The sequence below is a fragment of the Hyla sarda genome, chromosome 8 (assembly GCF_029499605.1).
Source record: "Hyla sarda isolate aHylSar1 chromosome 8, aHylSar1.hap1, whole genome shotgun sequence".
NCBI lineage: Eukaryota > Metazoa > Chordata > Amphibia > Anura > Hylidae > Hyla > Hyla sarda.
In genome coordinates, this window is record NC_079196.1 from 92,792,304 (window position 1) to 92,813,646 (window position 21,343).

The window sequence follows — 21,343 nt, forward strand, 5'->3', positions numbered from 1 at the left end:
GATAGCAAGGGTTCAGGTAACACAGGCTTTGGACACACTAAACGCTTTCACTGGCACAAGGCAACAAGATCCGGCAAGGGAGTGCAGGGGCAGTGAGCAGATATAGTCTGAGAGCAGGTGGCAGCCAATTAAGCTAATTGGGCCAGGCACCAATCATTGGTGCACTGGCCCTTTAAGTCTCAGAGAGCTGGCGCGCGTGCGCCCTAGAGAGCGGAGCCGCGCGCGCCAGCACATGACAGCAGGGGACCGGGACGGGTAAGTGACCTGGGATGCGATTCGCGAGCGGGCGCGTCCCGCTGTGCGAATCGCATCCCCGACGGCCATGACAGTGCAGCGCTCCCGGTCAGCGGGACTGACCGGGGCGCTGCGGGGAGAGAGACGCCGTGAGCGCTCCAGGGAGGAGCGGGGACCCGGAGCGCTAGGCGTAACAGTACCCCCCCCCCTTAGGTCTCCCCTTTTCTTTGTCCGGTAACTGCCTCCCCTGGGATGAGGACACCGGGAAAGAATGGAGGGTTTCCTCAACGGCAGGCAGTACAGCAGGAGTGGGAATGGGGAGGGAGGGCAGAGGGCGAAGCCTGGCACGGGGCAGTGTGACACAAGGACGGGGGCCATGAGGAGGCACTGAGGCTTGCCTGACGGGACTGGGAGGGGGGGAGAGGCACTTCCTATGGCAGGCAGAGTCCCAGTTCTTGATCTCCCCGGTGGTCCAATCAAGGGTGGGAGAATGAAGCCGGAGCCATGGCAGACCGAGGAGGACCTCAGAGGTACAGTTGGGAAGGACGAATAACTCAATCCTTTCGTGGTGGGGTCCAATACACATCAGGAGGGGTTCTGTGCGGTAACGCATGGTGCAATCCAATCTGACTCCGTTGACCGCGGAAATGTAGAGCGGCTTGACGAGACGGGTCACCGGGATGCGGAATTTATTCACAAACGACTCCAAAATAAAATTCCCAGAGGCACCAGAGTCCAAGCAGGCCACGGCTGAGAGGGAGGAGTTGGCTGAAGGAGAAATCCGCACGGGCACCGTGAGACGTGGAGAAGCAGACTTAGAACCAAGAGACGCCACACCCACGTGAGCTGGGTGCGTGCGTGCGTTTCCCAGACGTGGAGGACGGATAGGGCAATCCACCAAGAAATGCTCGGTACTGGCACAGTACAGACAGAGATTTTCTTCCCTACGGCGATTCCTCTCTTCCTGGGTCAGGCAAGACCGATCCACTTGCATGGCCTCCTCGGCGGGAGGCCCAGGCGTAGACTGCAAAGGATGCTGTGGGAGAGGTGCCCAGAGATCTAAGTCATTTTCCTGGCGGAGCTCTTGGTGTCGCTCAGAAAAACGCATGTCAATGCGGGTAGCCAAATGGATGAGTTCTTGGAGGTTGGCAGGAATCTCTCGTGCGGCCAGCACATCCTTGATGCGACTGGATAGGCCTTTTTTAAAGGTCGCGCAGAGAGCCTCGTTATTCCATGATAACTCGGAAGCAAGAGTACGAAATTGGATGGCGTACTCGCCCACTGAAGAATTACCCTGGACCAGGTTCAACAGGGCAGTCTCGGCAGAAGAAGCTCGGGCTGGCTCCTCGAAGACACTCCGGACTTCAGCGAAGAAGGCCTGGACTGTGGCTGTGGCAGGATCATTGCGGTCCCAGAGCGGTGTGGCCCAAGACAAGGCCTTTCCTGAAAGAAGGCTTACTACGAACGCCACCTTAGACCGTTCTGTAGGAAACAAGTCCGACAACATCTCCATATGCAGGGAACACTGAGACAAAAATCCACGGCAGAGTTTAGAGTCCCCATCAAATTTGTCCGGCAGGGACAAGCGGAGGCTAGGAGCGGCCACTCGCTGCGGAGGAGGTGCAGGAGCTGGCGGAGGAGATGGTTGCTGCTGTAGCAGAGGCAGAAGTTGCTGTAACATGGCGGTCAACTGCGACAGCTGCTGTCCTTGTTGGGCAATCTGCTGCGATTGCTGAGCGACCACCGTGGGAAGGTCAGCGAGACTTGGCAGCGGCACCTCAGCGGGATCCATGGCCGGATCTACTGTCAAGATTCGGCTTCCAGGTAGTGGATCCTCTGTGTCAGCGAGGGAATGGCGTGGACCGTGCTAGTGGACTGGTTCTAAGAGGCTACTGGTGTTCACCAGAGCCCGCCGCAAAGCGGGATGGTCTTGCTGCGGCAGTAGCAACCAGGTCGTATCCACTAGCAACGGCTCAACCTCGCTGACTGCTGAGAAGGCGTGGAACAGAAGGACTAGGCAGAGGCAAGGTCAGACGTAGCAGAAGGTCGGGGGCAGGCGGCAAGGTTCGTAGTCAAGATGGATAGCAAGGGTTCAGGTAACACAGGCTTTGGACACACTAAACGCTTTCACTGGCACAAGGCAACAAGATCCGGCAAGGGAGTGCAGGGGCAGTGAGCAGATATAGTCTGGGAGCAGGTGGGAGCCAATTAAGCTAATTGGGCCAGGCACCAATCATTGGTGCACTGGCCCTTTAAGTCTCAGAGAGCTGGCGCGCGCGTGCCCTAGAGAGCGGAGCCGCGCGCGCCAGCACATGACAGCAGGGGACCGGGACGGGTAAGTGACCTGGGATGCGATTCGCGAGCGGGCGCGTCCCGCTGTGCGAATCGCATCCCCGACGGCCATGACAGTGCAGCGCTCCCGGTCAGCGGGACTGACCGGGGCGCTGCGGGGAGAGAGACGCCGTGAGCGCTCCGGGGAGGAGCGGGGACCCGGAGCGCTAGGCGTAACAGTGGGTTGATTTTTCCTCCAGCTGTGAGCCCTGCGCACACAGCTGTCAATCAAGGAAGTGTGTCCATGACATAGGTGATGACGCATGGACACAGCAGGACTAGTATGTGTCCAAGCAGGCACGGGAGGGCAGTTGTTTGACTGGCTTTTTCAGTATGAAATACAGAAAATTTTCTAATGAAAGCAATTGCAAAACCTATTAATAGAAATAATTTACAAATCTGTTTAACTTTCTAGCACCAGTTCATTTAAAAGAAAATATTTTCCAGTGGAGTACCCCTTTAACCCCTTCAGGACGGAGCCCATTTTGGCCTTAAGGACCGGAGCGTTTTTTGCACATCTGACCACTGTCACTTTAAACATTAATAACTCTGGAATGCTTTTAGTTATCATTCTGATTCCGAGATTGTTTTTTCGTGACATATTCTACTTTAACATAGTGGTAAATTTTTATCGATACTTGCATCCTTTTTTGGTGAAAAATCCGTAAATTTGATGAAAAATTTGAAAATTTTGCATTTTTCTAACTTTGAAGCTTTCTGCTTGTAAGGAAAATGGATATTACGAATACATTTTTTTTTGGTTCACATATACAATATGTCTACTTTATATTTGCATCATAAAATTGATGAGTTTTTACTTTTGGAAGACACCAGAGGGCTTCAACGGTCAGCAGCAATTTTCCGATTTTTCACAAAATTTTCAAACTCAGTATTTTTCAGGGACCAGTTCAGGTTTGAAGTGGATTTTAAGGGTCTTCATATTAGAAATACCCCATAAATGACCCCATTATAAAAACTACACCCCCCAAAGTATTCAAAATGACATTCAGTCAGCATTTTAACCCTTTAGGTGTTTCACACGAATAGCAGCAAAGTGAAGGAGAAAATTCACAATCTTCATTTTTTACACTCGCATGTTCTTGTAGACCCAATTTTTGAATTTTTACAAGGGGTAAAAGGACAACATTTTTACTTGTATTTGTAGCCCAATTTCTCTCGAGTAAGCACATACCTCATATGTCTATGTAAAGTGTTCGGCGGGCGCAGTAGAGGGCTCAGAAGGGAAGGAGCGACAAGGGGATTTTGGAGAGTACGTTTTTCTGAAATGGTTTTTGGGGGGCATGTTACCTTTAGGAAGCCCTTATGGTGCCAGAACAGCAAAAAAAAACCACATGGCATACTATTTTGGAAACTAGACCCCTCGGGGAATGTAACATGGGATAAAGTGAACATTAATACCCCACAGGTGTTTCACGACTTTTGCAAATGTAAAAAATAAATAAAAAATTTTACCTAAAATGCTTGTTTTCCCAAAAAAAAATTATTTTTAAAAAGGGTAATAGCAGAAAATACCCCTAAAAATTTGAAGCCCAATTTCTCCCGATTCAGAAAACACCCCATATGGGGGTGAAAAGTGCTCTGCTGGCGCACTACAGGTCTCAGAAGAGAAGGAGTCACATTTGGCTTTTTGAACGCAAATTTTGCTCTGGGGGCATGCCGCATTTAGGAAGCCCCTATGGTGCCAGGATAGCAAAAAAAAACCCACATGGCATACCATTTTGGAAACTAGACCCCTCAGGGAACGTAACAAGGGGTTAAGTGAACCTTTATACCCCACAGGTGTTTCACGACTTTTGCATATGTAAAAAAATTTTTTTTTTTTTACCTAAAATGCTTGTTTTCCCAAAAATTTTAAATTTTTAAAAAGGGTAAAAGCAGAAAATACCCCCCAAAATCTGTAACACAATTTCTCCCGAGTACGGCGATACCCCATATGTGACCCTAAACTGCTGCCTTGAAATACGACAGGGCTCCAAAGTGAGAGCGCCATGCGCATTTGAGGCCTAAATTAGGGATTGCATAGGGGTGGACATAGGGGTATTCTACGCCAGTGATTCCCAAACAGGGTGCCTCCAGCTGTTGCAAAACTCCCAGCATGCCTGGACAGTCAACGGCTGTCCGACAATACTGGGAGTTGTTTTGCAACAGCTGGAGGCTCCGTTCTGGAAACAGTGGTGTACCAGACGTTTTTCATTTTTATTGGGGAGGGGGGCTGTGTAGGGGTATGTGTATATGTAGTGTTTTTTACTTTTTATTTTGTTTTTTGTGTTAGTGTAGTGTAGTGTTTTTAGGGTACAGTCGCACGGGCGGGGGTTCACAGTAGTTTCTCGCTGGCAATTTGAGCTGCAGCAGAAAGTTTGCGGCTGCTCAAATTTGCAGCCGGATACTTACTGTAAGCCTCCGCCCATGTGAGTGTACCCTGTACGTTCACATTGGGGGGGGGACATCCAGCTGTTGCATAACTACAACTCCCAGCATGCCCGTTGGCTGTCGGTGACTGCTGAGAGTTGCAGTTTTGCAACAACTGTAGGCACACTGGTTATGTATCACTGAGTTTGTGACCTAACTCAGTGTTTCACAACCAGTGTGCCTCCAGCTGTTGCAAAACTACAACTCCCAGCATGTATGGTGCATGGTGTACGGTGACTGCTGAGAGTTGTAGTTTGCAACACCTGGAGGCACACCGGTCGTGAAACACTGAGTTAGGTAAAAAAAAACTCTGAGTTTCACAACCAGTGTGCCTTCAGCTGTTGCAAAACTACAACTCTCAGCAGTCACCGACAGCCAACGGGCATGCTGGGAGTTGTAGTTATGCAACCAGCAGATGCACCACTACAACTCCCAGCATGCACTTTAGCTGTTTGTGCAAGCTGGGAGTTGTAGTTATACAACAGCTGAAGGTACACTTTTCCATAGAAAGAATGTGCCTCCAGCTGTTGCAAAACCATAAGTCCCAGCATGCCCATAAGGGAATGCTGGGAGTTGTGGTGGTCTGCCTCCTGCTGTTGCATAACTACAGCTCCCAGCATGCCCTTTTTGCATGCTGGGAGCTGTTGCTAAGCAACAGCAGGAGGCTGTCACTCACCTCCAACGATCCAGACGCTGCAGGTCAGTCCCGCCGCCGCCGCTGCTCCTGGGGCCCCGATCCCAACAGGGGCGCCGGGGATCGGGGTCCCCAGCACCGGGGGTCGTCTTCCCGCACCCGCTCACGTCCTCCGGAAGAGGGGCGGAGCGGGTGCGGGAGTGACACCCGCAGCAGGCGCCCTGATTGGTCGGCCGGTAATCCGGCCGACGAATCAGGGCGATCGTGAGGTGGCACCAGTGCCACCTCACCCCTGCAGGCTCTGGCTGTTCGGGGCCGTCAGAGACGGCCCCGAACAGCCAGTAATTCCGGGTCACCGGGTCACCGGAGACCCGATTGACCCGGAATCGCCGCAGATCGCTGGACTGAATTGTCCAGCGATCTGCGGCGATCGCCGACATGGGGAGGCATAATGACCCCCCTGGGCGATATGCCGGGATGCCTGCTGAACGATTTCAGCAGGCATCCGGCTCCGGTCCCCAACCGGCTAGCGGTGGGGGCCGGAATTCCCACGGGCGTATGGATACGCCCTCGGTCCTTAAGGACTCGGGATTCAGGGCGTATCCATACGCCCTATGTCCTGAAGAGGTTAAAGGGGTACTCCGCTGCCCCAGCATTCGGAACATTTTGTTCTGAATGCTTGGAGCGGGCGGCGGGGGGTCGTGACGTCACTGTCACGCCCCTCATGATGTTACACCACACCCCCTCAATGCAAGTCTATAGGAGGGGGCGAGGTGCGTGGCTTTGATGTCACGACCCCAGCTGCCTATACCCAGTGTTCTAAACAAATGGCGGGTGCTGCACAGAGATCGGGACCCCCGTGATCAGACATATTATTCCCTATCCTTTTGATAGGGGATAAGATGTCTAGGGGCAGAGTACCCCTTTAAATTTAATGGGAAAAATTGAATCAAGTAGCTAACAATCACCCTGGCTGTGGCTTATCTCCCAGTACAAGAAATAGGTATTTGAAATGCAGTATGCCTGATCCTCATTTTCTCTGACATCTGCCATAGTGTGATAGTCAGGATGTGTATGGACACATTTGTGTTTTAACATGTAGATACGTTTTCTTTTAGGGTACATTTACACGTGCAGGATCTGCTGCATATTTTTGCTGCATATTTTGTACAGCTGATTTTGCTACCCAATAACTTCATATGCAGAAAATATGCAGCAAACGCAGATCCTGCACATGTAAACGTACCCTTAAACTGATTTTTGTGTCCTGCTTATCCTAAGAATAATACCATTGCATGATACTTCTTGATGTCTTTCTGCAGATTAACCACCTTTGCACACATCTCGTCAATATCTTTTATATCTAATTTTTATGCCTCCCTTCCTAAATATAGAGATTATTGCTCTTTTTATTTCTTAATTTTTGCATATATAAACATTAGTCACCTTTGTACAACTCGTTTTGTTGCTGGTGGTTCATGTTATAAAGTAGTAAAAAAATAATATTACCTTGTGTGGAATTTTTTAATGCTAAGACATTAGCCCCTGCACGTATGTAAGTGATGCAATATTGACTTTATAGACTTATTGAGCACACGCCTCTCTGCCACACTACCTATGGATCCATATTAGGTCTGTCCTATAAACAAAGCACAATTTTATTACCCTGTTATTGCGTCTATTCCTCAATGATCTTCTAATAAAACACCAGTCACTCACAGTAAATAGTTGTTAACAGGTGTTAACAGCTTTTTATGTTTTGTGAATAATGCCCAAGGTTAGGTTTAACTAGTTTTATTTTCTCAGTTCTCTAAAGAGGTTCTGTTTTTTTACATTGCAGCAGTGACCGTTTGAGTTCTTGACCCTTTAGTGCATAGATTAAAAGGGTGTTCCAGGCAAAAACTTTTTTTCATATACCAACTGGCTCTGGAAAGTTAAACAGATTTGTAAATTACTTTGATTAAAAAAAATCTTAATCCTTCCAATAGTTATTAGCTTCTGAAGTTGAGTTGTTTTTTCTGTCTAACTGCTTTCTGATGACTCGCGTCCCGGGAGCTGTGCAGTTCCTATGGGGATATTCTCCCATCATGCACAGCTCCCGGGACGTGACATCATCATTGAGCAGTTAGACAGAAAACTTCAGAAGCTAATAACTATTGAAAGGATTAAGATTTTTTAATAGAAGTAATTTACAAATCTGTTTAACTTTCCGGAGCCAGTTGATATATATATAAAAAAAAAGTTTTTGCCTGGAATACCCCTTTAATATAACTGATCTCTAGTTGCCATTTTAGCAACCTTGGCATTGGCCGTGCGGTTTAATTAACGATATATTTTTATAATTTGGACATTTACACAAGCGGCGATACCATATCTGTTTTTTTATTTTTTTTATTTATACTGTGTTTTTTTTTATGGGAAAAGGGGGGGGGGGGGGATTCTAACTTTTAATAGGGAAGGCGTTAAATGATCTTTATTCACTTTTTTTTTCACTTTTTTTTTGCAGTGTTATATCTCCCATAGGGACCTATAACACTGCACACACTGATCTTTTACATTGATCACTAGTTTCTCATAGGAAACCAGTGATCGATGATTCTGCCACTTGACTGCTCAAGCCTGGATCTCAGGCACTGAGCAGTCATTCGGCAATCGGACAGCGAGGAGGCAGGCTGTCCTGTAAGCTGTTCGGGATGCCGCAATTTCACCGCGGCTGTCCCAAACAGCTCCCTGAGCTAACCAGCATGCTTTCACTTTAACTTTAGACGCGGCGTTCAACTTTGAACGCCGAGTCTAAAGGGTTAATAGCGCGGCACCGCGATTAATGCCGCGAGGCCCCGCGTTATAGATCGAAAGTGGACACATGACGTTCCAGTACGTCATGTGTCCTTAAGGGGTTAAAATTGAATTGCGAATATTCGCGAGCAACACTAGTGAGCATGGCCTAAGGCAGCCATCCTAAGTAGAGGTGTGTTTGAAACATGTAAGCATTTGAGTCCTTGAGGGGAATTTATTATCTTTTTTCTGTCTAAATTTGTCTCAGTCAGTTTTTGTGTGATTTTTGTGGGAGATCATTTTACAAACTCAATCACATTAAGGTCTTCTTTAGCTGTATTTTTGCAGTGATTATTTATTTATCAAATGCAACTTTTTAGAGAAAGTCGCAAAGTAGGCATGCATGCCCTCTTGTATTTGCTTAATTAGACCAAGTCTGACCAACATTACAAAAGCATCTAAACAGGCAGCATGCTGTTGGTAATTGCAGCTTTTTAACCCCTGAAGGACAAAGACCATTTTGACCTTAAGGACCAGGCCAATTTTTGGTTTTGCACTTTAGGTTTTTTCCTCCTCCCCTTCTAAAAGTCATGACAATAACAATCATTTAATGACAAAATCTACTGCAAAACTAAAAATATATATATTTGTGGGGTGAAATTGAAAAAAAAAATGCTATTTTGTAATTATGGGGGATTCATTTCTACACAGTGCAATTTTCAGTAAAAATGACACCTTATCTTTCTTCTGTAGGTCCACACCGTTACAAGGATACCCACTTTATGTAGGTTTTATTTTAATTTACTACTTAAAAAAAATTATAACTAGATCTACCAAAATTAGTTTGTTATATTTTGACCCCTATAACTTTTTTTTATTTTTCCGCATACGGGGCTATATGAGCGCTCATTTTTGCATTGTAATTTGCAGTTTTTATCGGTACCATTTTTATTATGATGGGACTTTCTTATCATAGTTTTTTTTATGGTATATGAAGCAATCAAAAATGCACAGTTTTGGACTTTGGTATTTTTTTTATGTGCGCGCCATCGACCATACGGTTTAACTAACCTTATATTTTCATAGTTTGGGCATTTAAACATGCGGTGGTACCATATATGATTATGTTTATTTTTTATTACATTATCTTATAAAAAAAATAAAAGGGGTGATTCAAACTTATTAGGGAGGGGTTAATTCCCTTTTATTAACTTTTTTTTTTTTTTTTTTTACAGTTTTTTAGACCCCATAGGGGGCTATACCATGCAATCTGAAGATTGCATACACTGTTCAATGTTATGCCAAAGCATAGCATAGATCAGTGTTTTCTCTGCTCTGCTGCTCCATCCTGCATGGCTGGCTGGAAGCAGCAAAAGACATTAGGTGCAGTATGTTCCCCCACATTAGGTAGGCAGTATAGTTTCCCCAAATTAGGTGCAGTGTGTTCCCCCACATTAGGTCGGCAGTATGTTTCCCCACATTAGGATGCAGTCCCCCCCCATTAGGTAGGCAGTATGTTCCCCCACATTAGGTTGCAGTTCCCCCCCCCCATTAGGTTGGCAGTATGTTCCCCCACATTAGGTAGGCAGTATAGTTTCCCCACATTAGGTACAGTATGTTCCCCCACATTAGGCCGGCAGTATAGTTCCCCTACATTAGGTTGCAGTCCCCCCCATTAGGTTGGCAGTATGTTCCCCCACATGAGGTTGTCAGTATAGTCCCCCTCCTACTTTTTCTATTTTTCACACTTCCTTACCTGGCCGCGCTCCGCAGGCTCAGGTAATGTGGTGGGTCTTATGGGCTGTGGGGATAATTTGACGACTGACGTCTCTTGCCGGGTCCTCTGTGCTGCGTCAGGGACGTCACTCCTCATTTCCTACGACACAGTTTTTTTCACTACACCGGCGCTGCAGGAAATGAGGATTGAGGAGTTGCCCCCCCCCCTTACGCCGGCCCTGTGCACAGGTATGCCCTTGGTCCTTAAATACCCGTCTTGGACGCATTAAATCAGTGAAAAATCAAGGACTGATGTGGCAAATGATAGTGCGTGATAAGAAGGAAGAATTGGTCTTTGTTTTGGGTGACACATATATTAATCTATATATATAAAACTCAACGTGTGTGTGTGTGTATGTATGTGTGTATGTATGTATGTTCCACAAAAACTTCCAAACGGCTAAAGATATTAACATGAAACTTGGCAAACATGTTACTTACATGTCAACAACAAACATAGGATAGGTGATTTAACCCTTACCCACCCCCATTTGCCAGGGGCGGGGTTTACGTTTAAAGTCCCATACAAGTCAATGGGAAATATATGTTACTGCATAACTTCCAAACGGCTGGAGATATTTCGATAATACTTGGTCACATGTTACTTATATGTCCACTTAAAATATAGGATAGTTAATTTAACCCTTAATTACCCCCATTTGTGAGTGTCAGGGTTTTTGCTTAAAGTCCCATGCAAATCAATGGGAAATGTATGTTCTCACATAACATCTGTATGGCTGGAGATATTTCAATACCTGGTGCACATATTACGGGTCGGGATATGAGGTCGGGATAGGAGGTCGGGATAGGAGGACCGGGATAGGAGGACTGGGATAGGAGGACCTGGATATGAGGACCGGGATAGGAGGTCAGGATAGGAGGACGGGATAGGAGGACGGGATAGGCCGACAGGATAGGAGGTCGTCATAGGAGGTCGGGATGGGAGGAAGGGATAGGAGGTTGGGTTAGATGGACGGGATAGGAGGACGGGATAGAGTTCAGGATAGGAGAACTGGGATAGGAGGCCGGGATAGGAGGACGGGATAGGAGGTCGGAAGGTCAGGATAGGAGGACGGGATAGGAGGTCGGGATAGGAGGTTGGGATAGATGGACTGGATAGGAGGACCTGGATATGAGGACCGGGATAGGAGGTCAGGATAGGAGGACGGGATAGGAGGACGGGATAGGCCGACAGGATAGGAGGTCGTCATAGGAGGTCGGGATGGGAGGAAGGGATAGGAGGTTGGGTTAGATGGACGGGATAGGAGGACGGGATAGAGTTCAGGATAGGAGAACTGGGATAGGAGGCCGGGATAGGAGGACGGGATAGGAGGTCGGAAGGTCAGGATAGGAGGACGGGATAGGAGGTCGGGATAGGAGGTTGGGATAGATGGACTGGATAGGAGGTTCGGGATAGGAGGTCAGGATAGGAGGTCGGGATAGGAGGACGGGATAGGAGGATGGGATAGGAGGTCGGGATAGGAGGACGGGATAGGAGGTCGGGATAGGAGGACGGGATAGGAGGTCAGAATATGAGGACGGGATATGAGGTCGAGATATGATGACGGGATAGGAGGTCGGGATAGAAGGTCGGGATGAGGACAGGATAGGGGGTTGGGATATGACAACAATAAATGAGGACTGGATTTTAAGTCAAAAGCTTCCTCCTTTGTTGAACCGGGCAACGCCGGGTATTCAGCTAGTACTTATTATAAAATAATACTTATACTTCAGACCAATCAGATTGCTTCTTTTATTTTTAAAGAGGCATGTGAAAAATTTAAAGAAGTGATCTGATTGGTTGCTATGGGCAACTGCACTGCTCTTCTTCTACACAGATTATGGTTAATCTCCCCCCCCCCCCCTCCCCATGTAAGAATTGCTACAATAAATTCTTCATTTTTCCTCAGGTATATACAAATCCATTCACGTGCAGTAATTTATTTTATAGGGTAACAAAGCAACAACATTTAAACGGGTACTCCACTACTTTAAAACGTATTTCCTAGCCACAGTGCATGGAAAGTATTCCCGTATGCCTCTCCATGCACAGGGAGAGAAGAGGCTTCATACTGGAGATTTCGGGGTGTCAAATAGTTCTCAACATTGGTCCTAGAGTTTGGTTCCCCCCGCTATCAGACACTTATCCTTTATCCTGCGGATAGGAGGTATGCTTAAAGGTTTATTCTGGCTTTATACATCTTATCCCCTATCGGAAGAATAGGAGATAAGATGTATGATCGCAGGGGGCCTGCCGCTGGGGACCCCTGCGATCTCGGTGCAGCCCCTGGCATTCTGTGCCAGGCGCTGCCACAAAAACGGGGACGTGACATCACGGCCATGCCCCCTAGTGGTGTGACATCACTAGGGGCCAAGGCATGATGTCACTAGCGGTGTGGCCGTGACGTCACGTCCCCATCTCGGAGGCAGCACCTGGCACAGAATGCCGGGGGCTGCACTGAGATAGCGGACCCCCTGCTATCTTACATCTTATTCCCTATCCTTTGGATAAGATGTATAAAGCCGGAATACCCCTTTAAACGTAGTGAAGAATTACTAAGATTTTTCACTTTTAATATTCAGTGAAGTTCAACACCATCTGTCATAAGTAGAAGTGGCTCATGGCCTACAAAAGGTTGAGAACTACTGATTTACCCCATATACTAAGCAGTACAGATGAGTTAGACAAATAAACATTCTGTATTATAACTTCAATGCTCCATTACAGGAAGTAAGGGAAAATTTGTTGACAAATTTGCACAAACCTGTGACCTTGACCTTGATAATTTGTACTAAGTAGCTTACCTACCATCTATATGTGCTCTCGTAAGGGGGCAGGGGTATGTGCAGTTAGATACTCACTATTATGAGAAAAGCACTTCAAACTACTTTAAAGGAATAACCTTTGAGCTTCTTAAATAAGCACACATGTAGGTAAGGTAAACTGCTTAATACAGGTGTCTATGGTCACAGGTTCATGTGAATGGGGGTCCCAAGTGCCCCTGTTGGCAGGGCTCAAGTCCAGCAGGAGCCATCAAGTATTCTTTGCTTTCTGAATGTTTGCCGAAAACTTGATTTGTTAATATATGTTCTAGGAAGCAAAGTATTTACACCAGTTCTGTATGGTAATTGTCACGATGCCGGCTGGCAGGAGGTGGATCCTCTGTGCCAGAGAGGGATTGGCGTGGACCGTGCTAGTGGACCGGTTCTAAGTCACTACTGGTTTTCACCAGAGCCCGCCGCAAAGCGGGATGGACTTGCTGCGGCGGTAGTGACCAGGTCGTATCCACTAGCAACGGCTCAACCTCTCTGGCTGCTGAAGATAGGCGCGGTACAAGGGAGTAGACAGAAGCAAGGTCGGACGTAGCAGAAGGTCGGGGGCAGGCGGCAAGGTTCGTAGTCAGGGTGGATAGCAGAAGTACTGGTACACAGGCTTTGGACACACAAAACGCTTTCACTGGCACAAGGCAACAAGATCCGGCAAGGGAGTGCATGGGAGGAGGTCAGATAAAGGCAGGGAGCAGATGGAAGCCAATAAAGCTAATTGGGCCAGGCACCAATCATTGGTGCACTGGCCCTTTAAGTCTCAGGGAGCTGGCGCGCGCGCGCCCTAGAGAGCGGAGCCGCGCGCGCCAGCACATGACAGCAGGGGACGGGAACGGGTAAGTGACCTGGGATGCGATTCGCGAGCGGGCGCGTCCTGCTGTGCGAATCGCATCCCCGACGGCCATGACAGTGCAGCGCTCCCGGTCAGCGGGACCGACCGGGGCGCTGCGGAGAGAGAGACGCCGTACGCGCTCCGGGGACGAGCGGGGACCCGGAGCGCTAGGCGTAACAGTACCCCCCCCCTTAGGTCTCCCCTTCTCTTTGTCCGGTAACTGCCTCCCCTGGGATGAGGACACCGGGAAAGGATGGAGGGATTCCTCAACGGCAGGCAGTACAGCAGGAGTGGGAATGGGGAGGGAGAGCAGAGGGCGAGGCCTGGCACGGGGCAGTGTGACACCAGGACGAGGGCCATGAGGAGGCACCGAGGCTTGCCTGACTGGACTGGGAGGGGGGGAGAGGCACTTCTTAAGGCGGGCAGAGTCCATAACGACCTTAGGGAGACCGGATACAGGAGGAACCACAGGGTCACGGCAGGGAGTACTGGTAACCGGTTTAAGGCAGTCCTTGAAGCAAGAGGTACCCCAGCTCTTGATCTCCCCTGTGGACCAATCCAGGGTTGGGGAATGGTGTAGAAGCCAGGGTAGTCCAAGGAGAACTTCAGAAGTGCAATTGGGGAGGACCAAAAACTCAATTTTCTCATGATGAGGTCCGATGCACATTAGGATGGGCTTCGTGCGGAAACGCACGGTGCAATCCAACCTGGCTCCGTTGACCGCGGAAATGTGGATTGGCTTGACAAGACGGGTCACTGGGATGCGGAATTTATTCACCAAGGACTCCCGAATAAAATTCCCAGAGGCACCAGAGTCCAGGCAGGCCACGGCTGAGAGGGAAGAGCTGGCTGAAGAAGAAATCCGTACAGGCACCGTGAGACGTGGAGAAGCCGACTTAGCATCAAGAGACGCCACACCCACGAGAGCTGGGTGCGAGCGTGCGTTTCCCAGACGTGGAGGACGGATGGGGCAATCCACCAAAAAATGTTCGGTACTGGCACAGTACAGACAAAGATTCTCTTCCTTACGGCGATTCCTCTCTTCCAGGGTCAGGCGAGACCGATCCACTTGCATGGCCTCCTCGGCGGGAGGCCTAGGCGCAGATTGCAATGGAGACTGTGGGAGAGGTGTCCAGAGATCTAAGTCTTTTTCCTGGCGGAGCTCTTGATGCCTCTCAGAAAAACGCATGTCAATGCGAGTGGCTAGATGAATGAGTTCATGCAGGTTGGTAGGAGTATCTCGTGCGGCCAGAACATCTTTAATGTTGCTGGATAGGCCTTTTTTAAAGGTCGCGCAGAGGGCCTCATTATTCCAGGAAAGTTCAGAAGCAAGAGTACGGAATTGTATAGCGTACTCGCCAACGGAAGAATTACCCTGGACCAGGTTCAACAGGGCAGTCTCAGCAGAAGAGGCTCGGGCAGGTTCCTCAAAGACACTTCGAATTTCCGAGAAGAAGGAGTGTACAGAGGCAGTGACGGGGTCATTGCGGTCCCAGAGCGGTGTGGCCCATGACAGGGCTTTTCCAGACAGAAGGCTGACTACGAAAGCCACCTTAGACCTTTCAGTAGGAAACTGATCCGACATCATCTCCAAATGCAGGGAACATTGCGAAAGAAAGCCACGGCAAAACTTAGAGTCCCCATTAAATTTGTCCGGCAAGGACAGGCGGAGGCTAGGAGTGGCCACTCGCTGCGGAAGAGGTGCAGGAGCTGGCGGAGGAGATGGTTGCTGCTGCTGTAGCTGAGACTGAATCTGCTGTAGCTGCGACTGGAGTTGCTGAGTCATGGTGGTCAAGTACGACAGCTGGTGATCTTGTTGGGCAATCTGTCGGGCTTGCTGGGCGACCAGTGTGGGGAGGTCGGCGACAACAGGCAGAGGAACTTCAGCGGGATCCATGGCCGGATCTACTGTCACGATGCCGGCTGGCAGGAGGTGGATCCTCTGTGCCAGAGAGGGATTGGTGTGGACCGTGCTAGTGGACCGGTTCTAAGTCACTACTGGTTTTCACCAGAGCCCGCCGCAAAGCGGGATGGACTTGCTGCGGCGGTAGTGACCAGGTCGTATCCACTAGCAACGGCTCAACCTCTCTGGCTGCTGAAGATAGGCGCGGTACAAGGGAGTAGACAGAAGCAAGGTCGGACGTAGCAGAAGGTCGGGGGCAGGCGGCAAGGTTCGTAGTCAGGGTGGATAGCAGAAGTACTGGTACACAGGCTTTGGACACACAAAACGCTTTCACTGGCACAAGGCAACAAGATCCGGCAAGGGAGTGCATGGGAGGAGGTCAGATAAAGGCAGGGAGCAGATGGAAGCCAATAAAGCTAATTGGGCCAGGCACCAATCATTGGTGCACTGGCCCTTTAAGTCTCAGGGAGCTGGCGCGCGCGCCCTAGAGAGCGGAGCCGCGCGCGCCAGCACATGACAGCAGGGGACGGGAACGGGTAAGTGACCTGGGATGCGATTCGCGAGCGGGCGCGTCCTGCTGTGCGAATCGCATCCCCGACGGCCATGACAGTGCAGCGCTCCCGGTCAGCGGGACCGACCGGGGCGCTGCGGAGAGAGAGACGCCGTACGCGCTCCGGGGAGGAGCGGGGACCCGGAGCGCTAGGCGTAACAGTAATGTACAGTAAAAACTATCCATGCATTCAGCATTATAGGAGCCCAGTTAAGTATTTTACAACAAACTTGTTGACTGTTTTCAGTGACCTACAGAACTACCAGGGCTTTAACACAGGCTAGTAAAATTTTTTTTTTACAAAATACAGATATATTTATACAGATTATATTTATAGATAAACTATATATAGGTAAATTAAGTTATCTAGAAAATAGGGTTCATGGGTGGACATACCCTTCTAAATGGTTACTTCTGACCGCTGTGTTATTTTGTCTGTGCTCCGGATTTCCTCAACACCTTTATTGGAGAAAATGGTAAACTTGTAAAAGTTATCAAGTAACTATGTTAATGTCCCTCCCTATAAAATGCTTTTTTAATGAGGTTAAAGAACAGCCGAGAGACTTAATAAGATCTCCCTTTTGCGTGACTAGAAGTTTGTAGAGGAAAAGTTAGTGTTGTGCTGCTAATAAGTGTAAAGAGTCACTATGGTGGTTTAATCTGAGATTTGTTATATTAAAGATCATCTCACATATAAACTCTGAGATTAAAGAGGCGCTTCTGTCAAAATCATACGGACAGTATAATGCCGAAATACAATTCCGCTGCGTATTTGAAAGTGGGCGGGCTCTTCACGGCTGTCCGCAGAAGATTTTCCGTGGCGGAATTTACGCTAAGGAAAAACCGCCACAGTCCCTACTGACTTCTATGGGGCTTGCGCTAAAAAATCTGCACGTGTGGCATTCGCGCTGGGCTCTGGTACCTAACGGGGCCCCAAAGCACATCTGCCCCATAAGAAACCAGTATTATAATTAGCATAAGGGGCCCTGTTTCAGATTTTGCATTGGGGCCCAGAAGTTACAAGCCTGGAGCAAATTCTGAAATTCCATGCAGTTGTCTGGCATGTCTAACAGCTTAAGGGCACATTCACACTCTGGAATTTCCAAACGGAATTGTGCTTTTAAAGGGTAGCTCCCACCATCCTATTTTTTTTTCTTTCCCTGCCTATTGCCAATCTATCCCTAACCCCCCTCCTTGCTTTTAATTTTTCTTTTTACTATATTAAAAATAACTTTTTGTCTGCCTGGTAGTGTTCTCACTACCAGGCAGACTTCCCCAGCAGGCACCACGTCACTGATGCCTGCTGGGGCCGACACTTCCGCCCTTAGTTCATCTACACAGGGTGCCTCCAGCTGTTTCACCACTACAACTCCCAGCTTGCCTTGACATCTACTGGCTGTCAGGGCATGCTGGGAGTTGTAGTATTGAAACAGCTGGAGGCACCCTGTGTAGATAAACTATTAGTCAGTTACATGAGGCGCTACGGCGCTAGCCCGTTCCCTCCGTCCCCCCCCCCTGCGCCATACCCGGTTCCGTCCATCACAAACCCTCCCTGCATACCCCGTTCCCTCCATCACAAACCCCCCTCCTGCATACCCCATTCCCTCATTACACTTACTGCAGCGGGCGTGCAGTGACAGCAGTGGCGACGAGGCGGCGGCAATGTGCGGGAAGAGTGGCCTCCCAGCCAGTGGCTGGGGAGCCAATGCGCTCGCTCCCTGCCTGTCTGATTGGCAGGGAGCGAGTGCAGCCTAACTGAAAAAGGATTGATTGCCAGGCCAAAATCAGTCCTTTTTCAGGCGTGACGTCACGCTAGGCTGCAGCTTGCCACTAGGAGGGAGACCCCTAGTGGCCGGTTTTCAAATGTAAATTAAACCATTTTAATAAAAAAAAAAAAAAAAAGTATATTAGAGATATGTTGTAGTACATAAGTACTACAACATATCAAAAAATAAAGTTGGTGACAGTGCCCATTTAAATTCCACTTGGAAACAGATGCATAGAGAGGACAACTTAGCTCTACAATATAATGGAGAGGACTACTAAGGCCATGTTCACATGTCTGGAATTTCCATGCAGAATTCCACATTGGAATTTTTGGGATGGTTTATGAGATGGTGCATTACTGTGTGGTTCCGCAGTCTCTGGAATGTCCACACAAAGATTTAAAGCTTAAGACTTTAACATTTGCAGGTTTAGGGTACGTTCAGACGAGCAGATTTTATGCTGTGGATCTGCTGCCGAAGGACCCCTACAGGGTGCCTTTAGATGTGCCTGCTTGGAGCGGCACTACGCCGCTACGAGCAGACACACTACTGCGATGTGCGAGTCCCAGCATGCTGGAAGTTGTAGTTTTGCAACAATTGGAGGCTCCCTGTTTGGGAAGACATTGCATTATGGGCAATTTCCCCAGTTGATTTTTTGTGTTTTTTTCCTTCTCGTTTCAGATCCATGTATGCAGAGGATTACGGCGGATTCGTTGGACTACGGCGGTAAAATTGATTTTATTTTTTTTTTTATAAAATGGTTAACAAGAGTTAAGCACATGAAACAAATTATAAAATCCTATCCCGATGGTACAGGATGCCTGCCCTTCTTTCCCGTATTTACCCATCTGTCCCTGATTTATGCTGGCGGTGTGGAAACCCAGGAGGCACCATGTCCCCCACATGGTTGACTTGTCCACTACTAAATAGATACTGGTCATCAGTCCTTGACACAATACATACTCTCACCTCCCTATCCCTCCCCAAAAAAACATCCACTTTATTATTATCCATTTTACCAAGTGGCACCCCTAAATTGACAGCGAAGCTGACACATTTCTTGCTGATGTCAGCCAGAACGGTTATCCCCAGACTTTGGAAGGCAACAACACCTCCCACATACTCCTCCTGGCTCAGTGAAGTTTCTCATGTATGTAGAATGGAGGAGCTTCTAGCCGATTCTAGGCATTAATATTCCAAATTTTACGCCACATGGGCCCCCTGGCTGACTAACGTGGCCTCACCTGAGTTTGAGAGCAGCCACCTGGAATATTGAGGAGAGCATGCCGTGGGAGTGGATCAGCCTGTAAGGTACGTGCACCCTATTCCTTTCCTACCGCTCATTAAATAGCCTATCCCTTCTCCTACCCTATTTTTCCTCGTCTTTTTCTTCCATCTTCCCTTTTCTCACTCACCCCACCCCTTATTTCCACTCTTGAAGTACCCTATCCCCTTCCCTGCCTTCCCTTCCTTTTCCTCCCCATCACCCTACTACCTCCTTTTCCTCTATATTGCCTTTTCCTTTTTGTTTTTATTTGACTTAAGATGCAGTTAATGTTTTATATACTATTCTATATACTGAGTAAAAGAGGGAGTTTAAACCCCAACACTATCCGATCCACCCATGAATTTATCACAAGATGAAAGTTTTGTTTGTTACATTCTGATAGTTTTACCCACAGATTGCTTGAGTGCAATTGCTCATCTATGGACTGGGGAGGATGTGATTTCTATGTGCATTATGTTTACATGTGGGGAGCGGTACTCCTTCAAGTGTTAATGTATACACCACTTATGTTTGTCGTTGTCCAAACATATCATTGTAACTGGCAATTTTTTGTTTACCTTGAAAACATTGAATAAAGACAATATTAAAAAAAACAAAAAATTGTTAACAAGGGTTGTGGAGGAGTGTTTTTTTTAAATTAAATCATTTTTCCAATGTGTCGGGTTTTTTTAAACTGAATTTTCAGGCTTAGTAGTGGAAGCCGTCTTATAGACTTAATCCATTACTAAGCTGGGGCTTAGCGTTAGCCCCAAAAACAGCTAGCGCTAACCCTCACCTGGAAAAAGCTGGCCTGGGACGATCCTGGCACCTATAACTTTAGTTCCTTGGGAACTCTGGCCTGCTCTTTCCCGGTAGCCAAACATCAGGACCCTTAGGACTTCTTCTTCCCTGTGTTACCAGCGTACTGAGACAGTACAAAAGAGTTGTACATGGCAACATGTACTAAGTAGACCACAACTTTTTTGTAATAAACCCATGTTTTCCGCATGGCGTTGTATATGGCTTGAGGATTTGATCAGAGAGAACAACTCCCCCTATGTGCCGATTGTGGTCCAGAATACAGTCAGGCTTGAGGACTGTTGTTGTGGTACCTCGCAAAGGGACAGGTGAGCTGCCGTTACCATGAATTGTGGTCAGCATAACTCTTATCCTTATACCTGACCAGCAACAGGTTTTCATGGGTAAGGACATGTGGCGCACCCTTGGGCATAGGAGAGTGGCCTCTCTGGTTCTTCTGCACGGTCCCACAAACGGACGTGGATCTGGCGGCAAGGGATGTGAACAGAGGGATGCTGGTATAAAAGTTGTCCACGTACGCTTGGTAACCCTTATCCAGCAATGGATGCACAAGATCCCAAACTATTTACCCGCTAAAACCCAGAGTGAGGGGGGGACGGAAGTGTGTAGTGTATGTGTTTGGTGTGAACTTTACTCTTTATATAACGGTGTGTGATTACAAGTCACACACCGTTATAAAAAAAATGCTGCGACACAAAAAAAAAGGCAGCCAAATGCAGGTATTAATTTTTACTTTTTTTTAAACTCCTACCTTTCCCTTACTTTAGCTTTCCCTTCCCTGCTCTAACAGTGGTTGGAGGCCACTTCTTCAGCCCTGAGGGGCACAGGTCTTGGAAGGGGTCCCTGGCACCTTTTCTCAGCTCTGCCCACTGACTGAGCTCGGTGGGCAAGCAGAGCTGAGAGAAGGGGGCATTAACCCCTCCTCTGCCGGCTGCTATTGGTCAGACAATCGGCCGATCAATAGCAGTGCTCCTGGGGAGATGGTGGGATCGCTACCTCCCCCCCAGCAACAGGAGGTGATTGGCGGTGTATAGTACACAGCCGATTACCTTCTTATTCCGGGTCATCATGTCACATGTGACCCGTATGACCGGAATCACCGAAAAATTGCTGGTGTGAGTTCACTGGCAATCTGTGGCGATCGCCAACATGATGGGGAGGGGGGATACTCAGGATCCCCCCAGGCATTGTCACAATGCA